The sequence below is a fragment of the Dermacentor andersoni genome, chromosome 3, assembly GCF_023375885.2.
Source record: "Dermacentor andersoni chromosome 3, qqDerAnde1_hic_scaffold, whole genome shotgun sequence".
Classification (NCBI taxonomy): Eukaryota; Metazoa; Arthropoda; class Arachnida; order Ixodida; family Ixodidae; genus Dermacentor; species Dermacentor andersoni.
This window is the reverse complement of record NC_092816.1, coordinates 240018666-240040229: the sequence shown is the minus strand read 5'-3', so window position 1 is coordinate 240040229 and position 21564 is coordinate 240018666.

The window sequence follows — 21564 nt, the reverse complement described above, 5'->3', positions numbered from 1 at the left end:
AGCACACATATTCCCAGGCATGCATAGATGGCGCCAAATGCGAAAAATGAACGATTAGGCAAACAAAGATTTTCCCCACAACATTGAAAAAGTGGCACTGAGAATTCCTTTTTGCGACAAAAATCGAAGTGTCTCGAAATCGACGGTACTCAGCACATATATTCCCAGGCATGTATAATGCCGCCAAACGCGAAAAATGAACGATTAGGCAATCAAAGATTTTCTCCACAACATTGAAAAAGTGGCACTGACAATTCATTTTTGCGACAAAAATCGAAGTGTCTCGAAATCGACGGTACTCAGCACATATATTCCCAGGCATGTATAGATGCCGCCAAACGCGAAAAATGAACGATTAGGCAAACAAACATTTTCTCCACAACATTGAAAAAGTGGCACTGACAATTCCTTTTTGCGACAAAAATCGAAGTGTCTCGAAATCGACGGTACTCAGCACACATATTCCCAGGCATGCATAGATGGCGCCAAATGCGAAAAATGAACGATTAGGCAAACAAAGATTTTCCCCACAACATTGAAAAAGTGGGACTGAGAATTCATTTTTGCGACAAAAATCGAAGTGTCTCGAAATCGACGGTACTCAGCACATATATTCCCAGGCATGTATAGATGCCGCCAAACGCGAAAAATGAACGATTAGGCAAACAAAGATTTTCTCCACAACATTGAAAAAGTGGCACTGACAATTCATTTTTGCGACGAAAATCGAAGTGTCTCGAAATGGACGGTACTCAGCACATATATTCCTAGGCATGTATAGATGCCGCCAAACGCGAAAAATGAACGATTAGGCAAACAAAGATTTTCCCCACAACATTGAAAAAGTGGCACTGAGAATTCATTTTTGCGACTAAAATCGAAGTGTTTCGAAATCGACGGTACTCAGCACATATATTCCCAGGCATGTATAGATTCCGCCAAACGCGAAAAATGTACGATTAGGCAATCGAAGATTTTCTCCACAACATTGAAAAAGTGGCACTGAGAATTCATTTTTGCGACAAAAATCGAAGTGTCTCGAAATCGACGGTACTCAGCACATATATTCCCAGGCATGTATAGATGCCGCCAAACGCGAAAAATGAACGGTTAGGCAATCAAAGATTTTCTCCACAACATTGAAAAAGTGGCACTGAGAATTCATTTTTGTGACAAAAATCGAAGTGTCTCGAAATCGACGGTACTCAGCACATATATTCCCAGGCATGTATAGATGCCGCCAAACGCGAAAAATGAACGATTAGGCAAACAAACATTTTCTCCACAACATTGAAAAAGTGGCACTGACAATTCCTTTTTGCGACAAAAATCGAAGTGTCTCGAAATCGACGGTACTCAGCACACATATTCCCAGGCATGCATAGATGGCGCCAAATGCGAAAAATGAACGATTAGGCAAACAAAGATTTTCCCCACAACATTGAAAAAGTGGGACTGAGAATTCATTTTTGCGACAAAAATCGAAGTGTCTCGAAATCGACGGTACTCAGCACATATATTCCCAGGCATGTATAGATGCCGCCAAACGCGAAAAATGAACGATTAGGCAAACAAAGATTCTCCCCACAACATTGAAAAAGTGGCACTGAGAATTCATTTTTGCGACTAAAATCGAAGTGTTTCGAAATCGACGGTACTCAGCACATATATTCCCAGGCATGTATAGATGCCACCAAACGCGAAAAATGAACGATTAGGCAATGAAAGACTTTCTCCACAACATTGAAAAAGTGGCACTGAGAATTCATTTTTGCGACAAAAATCGAAGTGTCTCGAAATCGACGGTACTCAGTACATATATTCCCAGGCATGTATAGATGCCGCCAAACGCGAAAAATGAACGATTAGGCAATCAAAGATTTTCTCCACAACATTGAAAAAGTGGCACTGAGAATTCATTTTTGCGACAAAAATCGAAGTGTCTCGAAATCGACGGTACTCAGCACATATATTCCCAGGCATGTATAGATGCCGCCAAACGCGAAAAATGAACGATTAGGCAAACAAAGATTTTCCCCACAACATTGAAAAAGTGGCACTGACAATTCATTTTTGCGACAAAAATCGAAGTGTCTCGAAATCGACGGTACTCAGCACATATATTCCCAGGCATGTATAGATGGCGCCAAACGCGAAAAATGAATGATTAGGCAAACAAAGATTTTCCCCAAAAGATTGAAAAAGTGGCACTAGGAATTCATTTTTGCGACAAAGATCGAAGTGTCTCGAAATCGACGGTACTCAGCACATATATTCCCAGGCATGTATAGATGCCGCCAATCGCGAAAAATGAACGATTAGGCAAACAAAGATTTTCTCCACATCATTGAAAAAGTGGCACTGACAATTCATTTTTGCGACAAAAATCGTAGTATCTCGAAATCGACGGTACTCAGCACATATATTCCCAGGCATGTATAGATGCCGCCAAACGCGAAAAATGAACGATTAGGCAAACAAAGGTTTTCTCCACAACATTGAAAAAGTGGCACTGACAATTCATTTTTGCGACAAAAATCGAAGTGTCTCGAAATTGACGGTACTCAGCACATATATTCTCAGGCATGTATAGATGGAGCCAAACGCGAAAAATGAATGATTAGGCAAACAAAGATTTTCCCCAAAAGATTGAAAAAGTGGCACTAGGAATTCATTTTTGCGACAAAGATCGAAGTGTCTCGAAATCGACGGTACTCAGCACATATATTCCCAGGCATGTAGAGATGCCGCCAAACGCGAAAAATGAACAATTAGGCTAACAAATATTTTCTCCACAACATTGAAAAAGTGGCACTGAGAATTCATTTTTGCGACAAAAATTGAAGTGTCTCGAAATCGACGGTGCTCAGCACATATATTCCCAGGCATTTATAGATGCCGCCAAACGCGAAAAAAGAACGATTAGGCAAACAAAGGTTTTCTCCACAACATTGAAAAAGTGGCACTGACAATTCATTTTTGCGACAAAAATCGAAGTGTCTCGAAATCGACGGTACTCAGCACATATATTCCCAGGCATGTATAGATGCCGCCATACGCGAAAAATGAACGATTAGGCAAACAAAGATTTTCCCCACAACATTGAAAAAGTGGCACTGAGAATTCATTTTTGCGACAAAAATCGAAGTGTCTCGAAATCGACGGTAATCAGCACATATATTCCCAGGCATGTATAGATGCCGCCAAACGCGAAAAATGAACGATTAGGCAAACAAAGATTTTCTCCACATCATTGAAAAAGTGGCACTGACAATTCATTTTTTGCGACAAAAATCGAAGTGTCTCGAAATCGACGGTACTCGGCACATATATTCCCAGGCATGTATAGATGCCGCCAAACGCGAAAAATGAACGATTAGGCAAACAAAGATTTTCCCCACAACATTGAAAAAGGGGCACTGACAATTCATTTTTGCGACAAAAATCGAAGTGTCTCGAAATCGACGGTACTCAGCACATATATTTCCAGGCATGAATAGATGGCGCCAAACGCGAAAAATGAATGATTAGGCAAACAAAGATTTTCCCCCAAAGATTGAAAAAGTGGCACTAGGAATTCATTTTTGCGACAAAGATCGAAGGGTCTCGAAATCGGGTACTCAGCACATATATTCCCAGGCATGTAGAGATGCCGCCAAACGCGAAAAATGAACAATTAGGCAAACAAATATTTTCTCCACAACATTGAAAAAGTGGCACTGAGAATTCATTTTAGCGACAAAAGTCGAAGTGTCTCGCAATCGACGGTGCTCAGCACATATATTCCCAGGCATGTATAGATGCCGCCAAACGCGAAAAAAGAACGATTAGGCAATCAAATGATTTTCTCCACAACATTGAAAAAGTGGCACTGAGAATTCATTTTTGCGAAAAAATTCAAGTGTCTCGAAATTGACGGTACTCAGCACATATATTCCCAGGCATGTATAGATGCCAGCAAACGCGAAAAATGAACGATTAGGCAAACAAAGATTTTCCCCGCAACATTGAAAAAGTGGCACTGAGAATTCATTTTTGCGACAAAAATCGAAGTGTCTCGAAATCGACGGTACTCAGCACATATATTCCCAGACATGTATAGGTCCCGCCAAACGCGAAAAATGAACGAATAGGCAAACAAAGATTTTCCCCACAACATTGAAAAAGTGGCACTGAGAATTCATTTTTGCGACAGAAATCGAAGTGTCTCGAAATCGACGGTGCTCAGCACATATATTCCCAGGCATGTATAGATGCCGCCAAACGCGAAAAACGAACGATTAGGCAAACAAAGATTTTCTCCAGATCATTGAAAAAGTGGCACTGACAATTCATTTTTGCGACAAAAATCGAAGTGTCTCGAAATCGACGGTACTCAGCACATATATTCCCAGGCATGTATAGATGGCGCCAAACGCGAAAAATGAATGATTAGGCAAACAAAGATTTTCCCCCAAAGATTGAAAAAGTGGCACTAGGAATTCATTTTTGCGACAAAGATCGAAGGGTCTCGAAATCGACGGTACTCAGCACTTATATTCCCAGGCATGTAGAGATGCCGCCAAACGCGAAAAATGAACAATTAGGCAAACAAATATTTTCTCCACAACATTGAAAAAGTGGCACTGAGAATTCATTTTAGCGACAAAAGTCGAAGTGTCTCGCAATCGACGGTGCTCAGCACATATATTCCCAGGCATGTATAGATGCCGCCAAACGCGAAAAAAGAACGATTAGGCAATCAAATGATTTTCTCCACAACATTGAAAAAGTGGCACTGAGAATTCATTTTTGCGAAAAAATTCAAGTGTCTCGAAATCGACGGTACTCAGCACATATATTCCCAGGCATGTATAGATGCCACCAAACGCGAAAAATGAACGATTAGGCAAACAAAGATTTTCCCCGCAACATTGAAAAAGTGGCACTGAGAATTCATTTTTGCGACAAAAATCGAAGTGTCTCGAAATCGACGGTACTCAGCACATATATTCCCAGACATGTATAGGTCCCGCCAAACGCGAAAAATGAACGAATAGGCAAACAAAGATTTTCCCCACAACATTGAAAAAGTGGCACTGAGAATTCATTTTTGCGACAGAAATCGAAGTGTCTCGAAATCGACGGTGCTCAGCACATATATTCCCAGGCATGTATAGATGCCGCCAAACGCGAAAAAAGAACGATTAGGCAAACAAAGGTTTTCTCCACAACATTGAAAAAGTGGCACTGACAATTCATTTTTGCGACAAAAATCGAAGTGTCTCGAAATCGACCGTACTCAGCACATATAATCCCCGGCATGTATAGATGCCGCCAAACGCGAAAAACGAACGATTAGGCAAACAAAGATTTTCTCCAGATCATTGAAAAAGTGGCACTGACAATTCATTTTTGCGACAAAAATCGAAGTGTCTCCAAATCGACGGTACTCAGCACATATATTCCCAGGCAGGTATAGATGCCGCCAAACGCGAAAAATGAACGATTAGGCAAACAAAGATTTTCCCCAAAAGATTGAAAAAGTGGCACTAGGAATTCATTTTTGCGACAAAGATCGAAGTGTCTCGAAATCGACGGTACTCAGCACATATATTCCCAGGCATGTAGAGATGCCGCCAAACGCGAAAAATGAACAATTAGGCTAACAAATATTTTCTCCACAACATTGAAAAAGTGGCACTGAGAATTCATTTTTGCGACAAAAATTGAAGTGTCTCGAAATCGACGGTGCTCAGCACATATATTCCCAGGCATTTATAGATGCCGCCAAACGCGAAAAAAGAACGATTAGGCAAACAAAGGTTTTCTCCACAACATTGAAAAAGTGGCACTGACAATTCATTTTTGCGACAAAAATCGAAGTGTCTCGAAATCGACGGTACTCAGCACATATATTCCCAGGCATGTATAGATGCCGCCAAACGCGAAAAATGAACGATTAGGCAAACAAAGATTTTCCCCACAACATTGAAAAAGTGGCACTGAGAATTCATTTTTGCGACAAAAATCGAAGTGTCTCGAAATCGACGGTAATCAGCACATATATTCCCAGGCATGTATAGATGCCGCCAAACGCGAAAAATGAACGATTAGGCAAACAAAGATTTTCTCCACATCATTGAAAAAGTGGCACTGACAATTCATTTTTTGCGACAAAAATCGAAGTGTCTCGAAATCGACGGTACTCAGCACATATATTCCCAGGCATGTATAGATGCCGCCAAACGCGAAAAATGAACGATTAGGCAAACAAAGATTTTCCCCACAACATTGAAAAAGTGGCACTGACAATTCATTTTTGCGACAAAAATCGAAGTGTCTCGAAATCGACGGTACTCAGCACATATATTTCCAGGCATGTATAGATGGCGCCAAACGCGAAAAATGAATGATTAGGCAAACAAAGATTTTCCCCCAAAGATTGAAAAAGTGGCACTAGGAATTCATTTTTGCGACAAAGATCGAAGGGTCTCGAAATCGGGTACTCAGCACATATATTCCCAGGCATGTAGAGATGCCGCCAAACGCGAAAAATGAACAATTAGGCAAACAAATATTTTCTCCACAACATTGAAAAAGTGGCACTGAGAATTCATTTTAGCGACAAAAGTCGAAGTGTCTTGCAATCGACGGTGCTCAGCACATATATTCCCAGGCATGTATAGATGCCGCCAAACGCGAAAAAAGAACGATTAGGCAATCAAATGATTTTCTCCACAACATTGAAAAAGTGGCACTGAGAATTCATTTTTGCGAAAAAATTCAAGTGTCTCGAAATCGACGGTACTCAGCACATATATTCCCAGGCATGTATAGATGCCACCAAACGCGAAAAATGAACGATTAGGCAAACAAAGATTTTCCCCGCAACATTGAAAAAGTGGCACTGAGAATTCATTTTTGCGACAAAAATCGAAGTGTCTCGAAATCGACGGTACTCAGCACATATATTCCCAGACATGTATAGGTCCCGCCAAACGCGAAAAATGAACGAATAGGCAAACAAAGATTTTCCCCACAACATTGAAAAAGTGGCACTGAGAATTCATTTTTGCGACAGAAATCGAAGTGTCTCGAAATCGACGGTGCTCAGCACATATATTCCCAGGCATGTATAGATGCCGCCAAACGCGAAAAAAGAACGATTAGGCAAACAAAGGTTTTCTCCACAACATTGAAAAAGTGGCACTGACAATTCATTTTTGCGACAAAAATCGAAGTGTCTCGAAATCGACCGTACTCAGCACATATAATCCCCGGCATGTATAGATGCCGCCAAACGCGAAAAACAAACGATTAGGCAAACAAAGATTTTCTCCAGATCATTGAAAAAGTGGCACTGACAATTCATTTTTGCGACAAAAATCGAAGTGTCTCCAAATCGACGGTACTCAGCACATATATTCCCAGGCAGGTATAGATGCCGCCAAACGCGAAAAATGAACGATTAGGCAATCAAAGATTTTCTCCATAACATTGAAAAAGTGGCACTGAGAATTCATTTTTGCGACGAAAATCGAAGTGTCTCGAAATCGACGGTACTCAGCACATATATTCCCAGGCATGTATAGATGCCGCCAAACGCGAAAAATGAACGATTAGGCAAACAAAGATTTTCCCCACAACATTGAAAAAGTGGCACTGAGAATTCATTTTTGCGACAAAAATCGAAGTGTCTCGAAATCGACGGCACTCAGCACATATATTCCCAGGCATGTATAGATGCCGCCAAACGCGAAAAATGAACGATTAGGCAATCAAAGATTTTCTCCACAACATTGAAAAAGTGGCACTGAGAATTCATTTTTGCGACAAAAATCGAAGTGTCTCGAAATCGACGGTACTCAGCACATATATTCCCAGGCATGTATAGATGCCGACAAACGCGAAAAATGAACGATTAGGCAATCAAAAATTTTCTCCACAACATTCAAAAAGTGGCACTGAATATTCATTTTTGCGGCGAAAATCGAACTGTCTCGAAATCGACGGCACTCAGCACATATATTCCCAGGCAGGTATAGATGCCGCCAAACGCGAAAAATGAACGATTAGGCAATCAAAGATTTTCTCCATAACATTGAAAAAGTGGCACTGAGAATTCATTTTTGCGACGAAAATCGAAGTGTCTCGAAATCGACGGTACTCAGCACATATATTCCCAGGCATGTATAGATGCCGCCAAACGCGAAAAATGAACGATTAGGCAAACAAAGATTTTCCCCACAACATTGAAAAAGTGGCACTGAGAATTCATTTTTGCGACAAAAATCGAAGTGTCTCGAAATCGACGGCACTCAGCACATATATTCCCAGGCATGTATAGATGCCGCCAAACGCGAAAAATGAACGATTAGGCAATCAAAGATTTTCTCCACAACATTGAAAAAGTGGCGCTGAAAATTCATTTTTGCGACAAAAATCGAAGTGTCTCGAAATTGACGGTACTCAGCACATATATTCCCAGGCATGTATAGATGCCGCCAAACGCGAGAAATGAACGATTAGGCAATCAAAGATTTTCTCCACAACATTGAAAAAGTGGCAATGACAATTCATTTTTGCGACAAAAATCGAAGTATCTCGAAATCGACGGCACGCAGCACATATATTCCCAGGCATGTAGAGGTGCCGCCAAACGCGAAAAATGAACGATTAGACCAACAAAGATTATCCCCAAAACATTGAAAACGTGGCACTGAGAATTCATTTGTGCGACAAAAATCGAAGTGTCTCGAAGTCGACGGTACTCAGCACATATATTTCCAGGCATGTATAGATGCCGCCAAACGCGAAAAATGAACGATTAGGCAAACAAAGATTTTCCCCACAACATTGAAAAAGTGGCACTGAGAATTCATTTTTGCGACAAAAATCGAAGTGTCTCGAAATCGACGGTACTCAGCACATATATTCCCAGGCATGTATAGATGCCGCCAAACGCGAAAAATGAACGATTAGGCAATCAAAGATTTTCTCCACAACATTGAAAAAGTGGCAATGAATATTTATTTTTGCGACAAAAATCGAAGTGTTTCGAAATCGACGGTACCCAGCACATATATTCCCAGGCATGTATAGATGCCACCAAACGCGAAAAATGAACGATTAGGCAATCAAAGATTTTCTCCACAACATTGAAAAAGTGGCACTGAGAATTCATTTTTGCGACGAAAATCGAAGTGTCTCGAAATCGACGGTACTTAGCACATATATTCCCAGGCATGTATAGATGCCGCCAAACGCGAAAAATGAACGATTAGGCAAACAAAGATTTTCCCCACAACATTCAAAAAGTCGCACTGAGAATTCATTTTTGCGACAAAAATCGAAGTGTCTCGAAATCGACGGCACTCAGCACATATATTCCCAGGCATGTATAGATGCCGCCAAACGCGAAAAATGAACGATTAGACCAACAAAGATTATCCCCAAAACATTGAAAAAGTGGCACTGAGAATTCATTTGTGCGACAAAAATCGAAGTGTCTCGAAGTCGACGGTACTCAGCACATATATTTCCAGGCATGTATAGATGGCGCCAAACGCGAAAAATGAATGATTAGGCAAACAAAGATTTTCCCCCAAAGATTGAAAAAGTGGCACTAGGAATTCATTTTTGCGACAAAGATCGAAGGGTCTCGAAATCGGGTACTCAGCACATATATTCCCAGGCATGTAGAGATGCCGCCAAACGCGAAAAATGAACAATTAGGCAAACAAATATTTTCTCCACAACATTGAAAAAGTGGCACTGAGAATTCATTTTAGCGACAAAAGTCGAAGTGTCTCGCAATCGACGGTGCTCAGCACATATATTCCCAGGCATGTATAGATGCCGCCAAACGCGAAAAAAGAACGATTAGGCAATCAAATGATTTTCTCCACAACATTGAAAAAGTGGCACTGAGAATTCATTTTTGCGACAAAAATCGAAGTGTCTCGAAATCGACGGTACTCAGCACATATATTCCCAGACATGTATAGGTCCCGCCAAACGCGAAAAATGAACGAATAGGCAAACAAAGATTTTCCCCACAACATTGAAAAAGTGGCACTGAGAATTCATTTTTGCGACAGAAATCGAAGTGTCTCGAAATCGACGGTGCTCAGCACATATATTCCCAGGCATGTATAGATGCCGCCAAACGCGAAAAACGAACGATTAGGCAAACAAAGATTTTCTCCAGATCATTGAAAAAGTGGCACTGACAATTCATTTTTGCGACAAAAATCGAAGTGTCTCGAAATCGACGGTACTCAGCACATATATTCCCAGGCATGTATAGATGGCGCCAAACGCGAAAAATGAATGATTAGGCAAACAAAGATTTTCCCCCAAAGATTGAAAAAGTGGCACTAGGAATTCATTTTTGCGACAAAGATCGAAGGGTCTCGAAATCGACGGTACTCAGCACATATATTCCCAGGCATGTAGAGATGCCGCCAAACGCGAAAAATGAACAATTAGGCAAACAAATATTTTCTCCACAACATTGAAAAAGTGGCACTGAGAATTCATTTTAGCGACAAAAGTCGAAGTGTCTCGCAATCGACGGTGCTCAGCACATATATTCCCAGGCATGTATAGATGCCGCCAAACGCGAAAAAAGAACGATTAGGCAATCAAATGATTTTCTCCACAACATTGAAAAAGTGGCACTGAGAATTCATTTTTGCGAAAAAATTCAAGTGTCTCGAAATCGACGGTACTCAGCACATATATTCCCAGGCATGTATAGATGCCACCAAACGCGAAAAATGAACGATTAGGCAAACAAAGATTTTCCCCGCAACATTGAAAAAGTGGCACTGAGAATTCATTTTTGCGACAAAAATCGAAGTGTCTCGAAATCGACGGTACTCAGCACATATATTCCCAGACATGTATAGGTCCCGCCAAACGCGAAAAATGAACGAATAGGCAAACAAAGATTTTCCCCACAACATTGAAAAAGTGGCACTGAGAATTCATTTTTGCGACAAAAATCGAAGTGTCTCGAAATCGACCGTACTCAGCACATATAATCCCCGGCATGTATAGATGCCGCCAAACGCGAAAAACGAACGATTAGGCAAACAAAGATTTTCTCCAGATCATTGAAAAAGTGGCACTGACAATTCATTTTTGCGACAAAAATCGAAGTGTCTCCAAATCGACGGTACTCAGCACATATATTCCCAGGCAGGTATAGATGCCGCCAAACGCGAAAAATGAACGATTAGGCAATCAAAGATTTTCTCCATAACATTGAAAAAGTGGCACTGAGAATTCATTTTTGCGACGAAAATCGAAGTGTCTCGAAATCGACGGTACTCAGCACATATATTCCCAGGCATGTATAGATGCCGCCAAACGCGAAAAATGAACGATTAGGCAAACAAAGATTTTCCCCACAACATTGAAAAAGTGGCACTGAGAATTCATTTTTGCGACAAAAATCGAAGTGTCTCGAAATCGACGGCACTCAGCACATATATTCCCAGGCATGTATAGATGCCGCCAAACGCGAAAAATGAACGATTAGGCAATCAAAGATTTTCTCCACAACATTGAAAAAGTGGCACTGAGAATTCATTTTTGCGACAAAAATTGAAGTGTCTCGAAATCGACGGTACTCAGCACATATATTCCCAGGCATGTATAGATGCCGACAAACGCGAAAAATGAACGATTAGGCAATCAAAAATTTTCTCCACAACATTCAAAAAGTGGCACTGAATATTCATTTTTGCGGCGAAAATCGAACTGTCTCGAAATCGACGGCACTCAGCACATATATTCCCAGGCAGGTATAGATGCCGCCAAACGCGAAAAATGAACGATTAGGCAATCAAAGATTTTCTCCATAACATTGAAAAAGTGGCACTGAGAATTCATTTTTGCGACGAAAATCGAAGTGTCTCGAAATCGACGGTACTCAGCACATATATTCCCAGGCATGTATAGATGCCGCCAAACGCGAAAAATGAACGATTAGGCAAACAAAGATTTTCCCCACAACATTGAAAAAGTGGCACTGAGAATTCATTTTTGCGACAAAAATCGAAGTGTCTCGAAATCGACGGCACTCAGCACATATATTCCCAGGCATGTATAGATGCCGCCAAACGCGAAAAATGAACGATTAGGCAATCAAAGATTTTCTCCACAACATTGAAAAAGTGGCGCTGAAAATTCATTTTTGCGACAAAAATCGAAGTGTCTCGAAATCGACGGTACTCAGCACATATATTCCCAGGCATGTATAGATGCCGCCAAACGCGAGAAATGAACGATTAGGCAATCAAAGATTTTCTCCACAACATTGAAAAAGTGGCAATGACAATTCATTTTTGCGACAAAAATCGAAGTATCTCGAAATCGACGGCACGCAGCACATATATTCCCAGGCATGTAGAGGTGCCGCCAAACGCGAAAAATGAACGATTAGACCAACAAAGATTATCCCCAAAACATTGAAAACGTGGCACTGAGAATTCATTTGTGCGACAAAAATCGAAGTGTCTCGAAGTCGACGGTACTGAGCACATATATTTCCAGGCATGTATAGATGCCGCCAAACGCGAAAAATGAACGATTAGGCAAACAAAGATTTTCCCCACAACATTGAAAAAGTGGCACTGAGAATTCATTTTTGCGACAAAAATCGAAGTGTCTCGAAATCGACGGTACTCAGCACATATATTCCCAGGCATGTATAGATGCCGCCAAACGCGAAAAATGAACGATTAGGCAATCAAAGATTTTCTCCACAACATTGAAAAAGTGGCAATGAATATTTATTTTTGCGACAAAAATCGAAGTGTTTCGAAATCGACGGTACCCAGCACATATATTCCCAGGCATGTATAGATGCCACCAAACGCGAAAAATGAACGATTAGGCAATCAAAGATTTTCTCCACAACATTGAAAAAGTGGCACTGAGAATTCATTTTTGCGACGAAAATCGAAGTGTCTCGAAATCGACGGTACTCAGCACATATATTCCCAGGCATGTATAGATGCCGCCAAACGCGAAAAATGAACGATTAGGCAAACAAAGATTTTCCCCACAACATTCAAAAAGTCGCACTGAGAATTCATTTTTGCGACAAAAATCGAAGTGTCTCGAAATCGGCGGCACTCAGCACATATATTCCCAGGCATGTATAGATGCCGCCAAACGCGAAAAATGAACGATTAGACCAACAAAGATTATCCCCAAAACATTGAAAAAGTGGCACTGAGAATTCATTTGTGCGACAAAAATCGAAGTGTCTCGAAGTCGACGGTACTCAGCACATATATTTCCAGGCATGTATAGATGCCGCCAAACGCGAAAAATGAACGATTAGGCAAACAAAGATTTTCCCCACAACATTGAAAAAGTGGCACTGAGAATTCATTTTTGCGACAAAAATCGAAGTGTCTCGAAATCGACGGTACTCAGCACATATATTCCCAGGCATGTATAGATGCCGCCAAACGCGAAAAATGAACGATTAGGCAATCAAAGATTTTCTCCACAACATTGAAAAAGTGGCAATGAATATTTATTTTTGCGACAAAAATCGAAGTGTCTCGAAATCGACGGTACCCAGCACATATATTCCCAGGCATGTATAGATGCCACCAAACGCGAAAAATGAACGATTAGGCAATCAAAGATTTTCTCCACAACATTGAAAAAGTGGCACTGAGAATTCATTTTTGCGACGAAAATCGAAGTGTCTCGAAATCGACGGTACTCAGCACATATATTCCCAGGCATGTATAGATGCCGCCAAACGCGAAAAATGAACGATTAGGCAAACAAAGATTTTCCCCACAACATTCAAAAAGTCGCACTGAGAATTCATTTTTGCGACAAAAATCGAAGTGTCTCGAAATCGACGGCACTCAGCACATATATTCCCAGGCATGTATAGATGCCGCCAAACGCGAAAAATGAACGATTAGGCAAACAAAGATTTTCTCCAGATCATTGAAAAAGTGGCACTGACAATTCATTTTTGCGACAAAAATCGAAGTGTCTCCAAATCGACGGTACTCAGCACATATATTCCCAGGCAGGTATAGATGCCGCCAAACGCGAAAAATGAACGATTAGGCAATCAAAGATTTTCTCCATAACATTGAAAAAGTGGCACTGAGAATTCATTTTTGCGACGAAAATCGAAGTGTCTCGAAATCGACGGTACTCAGCACATATATTCCCAGGCATGTATAGATGCCGCCAAACGCGAAAAATGAACGATTAGGCAAACAAAGATTTTCCCCACAACATTGAAAAAGTGGCACTGAGAATTCATTTTTGCGACAAAAATCGAAGTGTCTCGAAATCGACGGCACTCAGCACATATATTCCCAGGCATGTATAGATGCCGCCAAACGCGAAAAATGAACGATTAGGCAATCAAAGATTTTCTCCACAACATTGAAAAAGTGGCGCTGAAAATTCATTTTTGCGACAAAAATCGAAGTGTCTCGAAATCGACGGTACTCAGCACATATATTCCCAGGCATGTAAAGATGCCGCCAAACGCGAGAAATGAACGATTAGGCAATCAAAGATTTTCTCCACAACATTGAAAAAGTGGCAATGACAATTCATTTTTGCGACAAAAATCGAAGTATCTCGAAATCGACGGCACGCAGCACATATATTCCCAGGCATGTAGAGGTGCCGCCAAACGCGAAAAATGAACGATTAGACCAACAAAGATTATCCCCAAAACATTGAAAACGTGGCACTGAGAATTCATTTGTGCGACAAAAATCGAAGTGTCTCGAAGTCGACGGTACTCGGCACATATATTTCCAGGCATGTATAGATGCCGCCAAACGCGAAAAATGAACGATTAGGCAAACAAAGATTTTCCCCACAACATTGAAAAAGTGGCACTGAGAATTCATTTTTGCGACAAAAATCGAAGTGTCTCGAAATCGACGGTACTCAGCACATATATTCCCAGGCATGTATAGATGCCGCCAAACGCGAAAAATGAACGATTAGGCAATCAAAGATTTTCTCCACAACATTGAAAAAGTGGCAATGAATATTTATTTTTGCGACAAAAATCGAAGTGTTTCGAAATCGACGGTACCCAGCACATATATTCCCAGGCATGTATAGATGCCACCAAACGCGAAAAATGAACGATTAGGCAATCAAAGATTTTCTCCACAACATTGAAAAAGTGGCACTGAGAATTCATTTTTGCGACGAAAATCGAAGTGTCTCGAAATCGACGGTACTCAGCACATATATTCCCAGGCATGTATAGATGCCGCCAAACGCGAAAAATGAACGATTAGGCAAACAAAGATTTTCCCCACAACATTCAAAAAGTCGCACTGAGAATTCATTTTTGCGACAAAAATCGAAGTGTCTCGAAATCGGCGGCACTCAGCACATATATTCCCAGGCATGTATAGATGCCGCCAAACGCGAAAAATGAACGATTAGACCAACAAAGATTATCCCCAAAACATTGAAAAAGTGGCACTGAGAATTCATTTGTGCGACAAAAATCGAAGTGTCTCGAAGTCGACGGTACTCAGCACATATATTTCCAGGCATGTATAGATGCCGCCAAACGCGAAAAATGAACGATTAGGCAAACAAAGATTTTCCCCACAACATTGAAAAAGTGGCACTGAGAATTCATTTTTGCGACAAAAATCGAAGTGTCTCGAAATCGACGGTACTCAGCACATATATTCCCAGGCATGTATAGATGCCGCCAAACGCGAAAAATGAACGATTAGGCAATCAAAGATTTTCTCCACAACATTGAAAAAGTGGCAATGAATATTTATTTTTGCGACAAAAATCGAAGTGTCTCGAAATCGACGGTACCCAGCACATATATTCCCAGGCATGTATAGATGCCACCAAACGCGAAAAATGAACGATTAGGCAATCAAAGATTTTCTCCACAACATTGAAAAAGTGGCACTGAGAATTCATTTTTGCGACGAAAATCGAAGTGTCTCGAAATCGACGGTACTCAGCACATATATTCCCAGGCATGTATAGATGCCGCCAAACGCGAAAAATGAACGATTAGGCAAATAAAGATTTTCCCCACAACATTCAAAAAGTCGCACTGAGAATTCATTTTTGCGACAAAAATCGAAGTGTCTCGAAATCGACGGCACTCAGCACATATATTCCCAGGCATGTATAGATGCCGCCAAACGCGAAAAATGAACGATTAGGCAAACAAAGATTTTCTCCAGATCATTGAAAAAGTGGCACTGACAATTCATTTTTGCGACAAAAATCGAAGTGTCTCCAAATCGACGGTACTCAGCACATATATTCCCAGGCAGGTATAGATGCCGCCAAACGCGAAAAATGAACGATTAGGCAATCAAAGATTTTCTCCATAACATTGAAAAAGTGGCATGAGAATTCATTTTTGCGACGAAAATCGAAGTGTCTCGAAATCGACGGTACTCAGCACATATATTCCCAGGCATGTATAGATGCCGCCAAACGCGAAAAATGAACGATTAGGCAAACAAAGATTTTCCCCACAACATTGAAAAAGTGGCACTGAGAATTCATTTTTGCGACAAAAATCGAAGTGTCTCGAAATCGACGGCACTCAGCACATATATTCCCAGGCATGTATAGATGCCGCCAAACGCGAAAAATGAACGATTAGGCAATCAAAGATTTTCTCCACAACATTGAAAAAGTGGCACTGAGAATTCATTTTTGCGACAAAAATCGAAGTGTCTCGAAATCGACGGTACTCAGCACATATATTCCCAGGCATGTATAGATGCCGACAAACGCGAAAAATGAACGATTAGGCAATCAAAAATTTTCTCCACAACATTCAAAAAGTGGCACTGAATATTCATTTTTGCGGCGAAAATTGAACATTCTCGAAATCGACGGCACTCGGCACATATATTCCCAGGCAGGTATAGATGCCGCCAAACGCGAAAAATGAACGATTAGGCAATCAAAGATTTTCTCCATAACATTGAAAAAGTGGCACTGAGAATTCATTTTTGCGACGAAAATCGAAGTGTCTCGAAATCGACGGTACTCAGCACATATATTCCCAGGCATGTATAGATGCCGCCAAACGCGAAAAATGAACGATTAGGCAAACAAAGATTTTCCCCACAACATTGAAAAAGTGGCACTGAGAATTCATTTTTGCGAAAAAATCGAAGTGTCTCGAAATCGACGCAACTCAGCACATATATTCCCAGGCATGTATAGATGCCGCCAAACGCGAAAAATGAACGATTAGGCAATCAAAGATTTTCTCCACAACATTGAAAAAGTGGCGCTGAAAATTCATTTTTGCGACAAAAATCGAAGTGTCTCGAAATCGACGGTACTCAGCACATATATTCCCAGGCATGTATAGATGCCGCCAAACGCGAGAAATGAACGATTCGGCAATCAAAGATTTTCTCCACAACATTGAAAAAGTGGCAATGACAATTCATTTTTGCGACAAAAATCGAAGTATCTCGAAATCGACGGCACGCAGCACATATATTCCCAGGCATGTAGAGGTGCCGCCAAACGCGAAAAATGAACGATTAGACCAACAAAGATTATCCCCAAAACATTGAAAACGTGGCACTGAGAATTCATTTGTGCGACAAAAATCGAAGTGTCTCGAAGTCGACGGTACTCAGCACATATATTTCCAGGCATGTATAGATGCCGCCAAACGCGAAAAATGAACGATTAGGCAAACAAAGATTTTCCCCACAACATTGAAAAAGTGGCACTGAAAATTCATTTTTGCGACAAAAATCGAAGTGTCTCGAAATCGACGGTACTCAGCACATATATTCCCAGGCATGTATAGATGCCGACAAACGCGAAAAATGAACGATTAGGCAATCAAAAATTTTCTCCACAACATTGAAAAAGTGGCACTGAATATTCATTTTTGCGACAAAAATCGAACTGTGTCGAAATCGACGGCACTCAGCACATATATTCCCAGGCAGGTATAGATGCCGCCAAACGCGAAAAATGAACGATTAGGCAATCAAAGATTTTCTCCATAACATTGAAAAAGTGGCACTGAGAATTCATTTTTGCGACGAAAATCGAAGTGTCTCGAAATCGACGGTACTCAGCACATATATTCCCAGGCATGTATAGATGCCGCCAAACGCGAAAAATGAACGATTAGGCAAACAAAGATTTTCCCCACAACATTGAAAAAGTGGCACTGAGAATTCATTTTTGCGACAAAAATCGAAGTGTCTCGAAATCGACGGCACTCAGCACATATATTCTCAGGCATGTATAGATGCCGCCAAACGCGAAAAATGAACGATTAGGCAATCAAAGATTTTCTCCACAACATTGAAAAAGTGGCACTGAGAATTCATTTTTGCGACAAAAATCGAAGTGTCTCGAAATCGACGGTACTCAGAACATATATTCCCAGGCATCTATAGATGCCGACAAACGCGAAAAATGAACGCTTAGGCAATCAAAAATTTTCTCCACAACATTGAAAAAGTGGCACTGAATATTCATTTTTGCGGCGAAAATCGAACTGTCTCGAAATCGACGGTACTCAGCACATATATTCCCAGGCATGTATAGATGCCGCCAAACGTGAAAAATGAACGATTAGGCAAACAAAGATTTTCCCCACAACATTGAAAAAGTGGCACTGAGAATTTATTTTTGAGACAAATTCGAAGTGTCTCGATCGACGGTACTCAGCACATATATTCCCAGGCATGTATAGATGCCACCAAACGCGAAAAATGAACGATTAGGCAATCAAAGATTTTCTCCACAACATTGAAAAAGTGGCACTGACAATTATTTTTGCGACAAAAATCGAAGTGTCTCGAAATCGACGGTACTCAGAACATATATTCCCAGGCATGTATAGATGCCGCCAAACGCGAAAAATGAACGATTAGGCAAACAAAGATTTTCCCCACAACATTGAAAAAGTGGCACTGAGAATTCATTTTTGCGACAAAAAGCGAAGTGTCTCGAAATCGACGGTACTCAGCACATATATTCCCAGGCATGTATAGATGCCGCCAAACGCGAAAATTGAACGATTAGGCAAACAAAGATTCTCCATACAACATTGAAAAAGTGGCACTGAGAACTGATTTTTGCGACAAAAATCGAAGTCTCTTGAAATCGATGGTACTCAGCAGATATATTCCCAGGCATGCATAGATGCCGCCAAACGCGAAAAATGAACGATTAGGCAATCAAACATTTTCTCCACAACATTGAAAAAGTGGCACTGACAATTCATTTTTGCGACAAAAGTCGAAGTGTCCCGAAATCGACGGTACTCAGCACATATATTCCCAGGCATGTATTGATGCCGCGAAACGCGAAAAATTAACGATTAGGCAAACAAAGATTTTCTCCACAACATTGAAAAAGTGGCACTGAGAATTCATTTTTGCGACAAAAATCGAAGTGTCTCGAAATCGACGGCACTCAGCACATATATTCCCAGGCATGTAGAGATGCCGCCAAACGCGAAAAATGAACGATTAGGCAATCAAAGATTTTCCCCACAACATTCAAAAAGTCGCACTGAGAATTCATTTTTGCGACAAAAATCGAAGTGTCTCGAAATCGGCGGCACTCAGCACATATATTCCCAGGCATGTATAGATGCCGCCAAACGCGAAAAATGAACGATTAGACCAACAAAGATTATCCCCAAAACATTGAAAAAGTGGCACTGAGAATTCATTTGTGCGACAAAAATCGAAGTGTCTCGAAGTCGACGGTACTCAGCACATATATTTCCAGGCATGTATAGATGCCGCCAAACGCGAAAAATGAACGATTAGGCAAACAAAGATTTTCCCCACAACATTGAAAAAGTGGCACTGAGAATTCATTTTTGCGACAAAAATCGAAGTGTCTCGAAATCGACGGTACTCAGCACATATATTCCCAGGCATGTATAGATGCCGCCAAACGCGAAAAATGAACGATTAGGCAATCAAAGATTTTCTCCACAACATTGAAAAAGTGGCAATGAATATTTATTTTTGCGACAAAAATCGAAGTGTCTCGAAATCGACGGTACCCAGCACATATATTCCCAGGCATGTATAGATGCCACCAAACGCGAAAAATGAACGATTAGGCAATCAAAGATTTTCTCCACAACATTGAAAAAGTGGCACTGAGAATTCATTTTTGCGACGAAAATCGAAGTGTCTCGAAATCGACGGTACTCAGCACATATATTCCCAGGCATGTATAGATGCCGCCAAACGCGAAAAATGAACGATTAGGCAAACAAAGATTTTCCCCACAACATTCAAAAAGTCGCACTGAGAATTCATTTTTGCGACAAAAATCGAAGTGTCTCGAAATCGACGGCACTCAGCACATATATTCCCAGGCATGTATAGATGCCGCCAAACGCGAAAAATGAACGATTAGGCAAACAAAGATTTTCTCCAGATCATTGAAAAAGTGGCACTGACAATTCATTTTTGCGACAAAAATCGAAGTGTCTCCAAATCGACGGTACTCAGCACATATATTCCCAGGCAGGTATAGATGCCGCCAAACGCGAAAAATGAACGATTAGGCAATCAAAGATTTTCTCCATAACATTGAAAAAGTGGCACTGAGAATTCATTTTTGCGACGAAAATCGAAGTGTCTCGAAATCGACGGTACTCAGCACATATATTCCCAGGCATGTATAGATGCCGCCAAACGCGAAAAATGAACGATTAGGCAAACAAAGATTTTCCCCACAACATTGAAAAAGTGGCACTGAGAATTCATTTTTGCGACAAAAATCGAAGTGTCTCGAAATCGACGGCACTCAGCACATATATTCCCAGGCATGTATAGATGCCGCCAAACGCGAAAAATGAACGATTAGGCAATCAAAGATTTTCTCCACAACATTGAAAAAGTGGCGCTGAAAATTCATTTTTGCGACAAAAATCGAAGTGTCTCGAAATCGACGGTACTCAGCACATATATTCCCAGGCATGTATAGATGCCGCCAAACGCGAGAAATGAACGATTAGGCAATCAAAGATTTTCTCCACAACATTGAAAAAGTGGCAATGACAATTCATTTTTGCGACAAAAATCGAAGTATCTCGAAATCGACGGCACGCAGCACATATATTCCCAGGCATGTAGAGGTGCCGCCAAACGCGAAAAATGAACGATTAGACCAACAAAGATTATCCCCAAAACATTGAAAACGTGGCACTGAGAATTCATTTGTGCGACAAAAATCGAAGTGTCTCGAAGTCGACGGTACTCAGCACATATATTTCCAGGCATGTATAGATGCCGCCAAACGCGAAAAATGAACGATTAGGCAAACAAAGATTTTCCCCACAACATTGAAAAAGTGGCACTGAGAATTCATTTTTGCGACAAAAATCGAAGTGTCTCGAAATCGACGGTACTCAGCACATATATTCCCAGGCATGTATAGATGCCGCCAAACGCGAAAAATGAACGATTAGGCAATCAAAGATTTTCTCCACAACATTGAAAAAGTGGCAATGAATATTTATTTTTGCGACAAAAATCGAAGTGT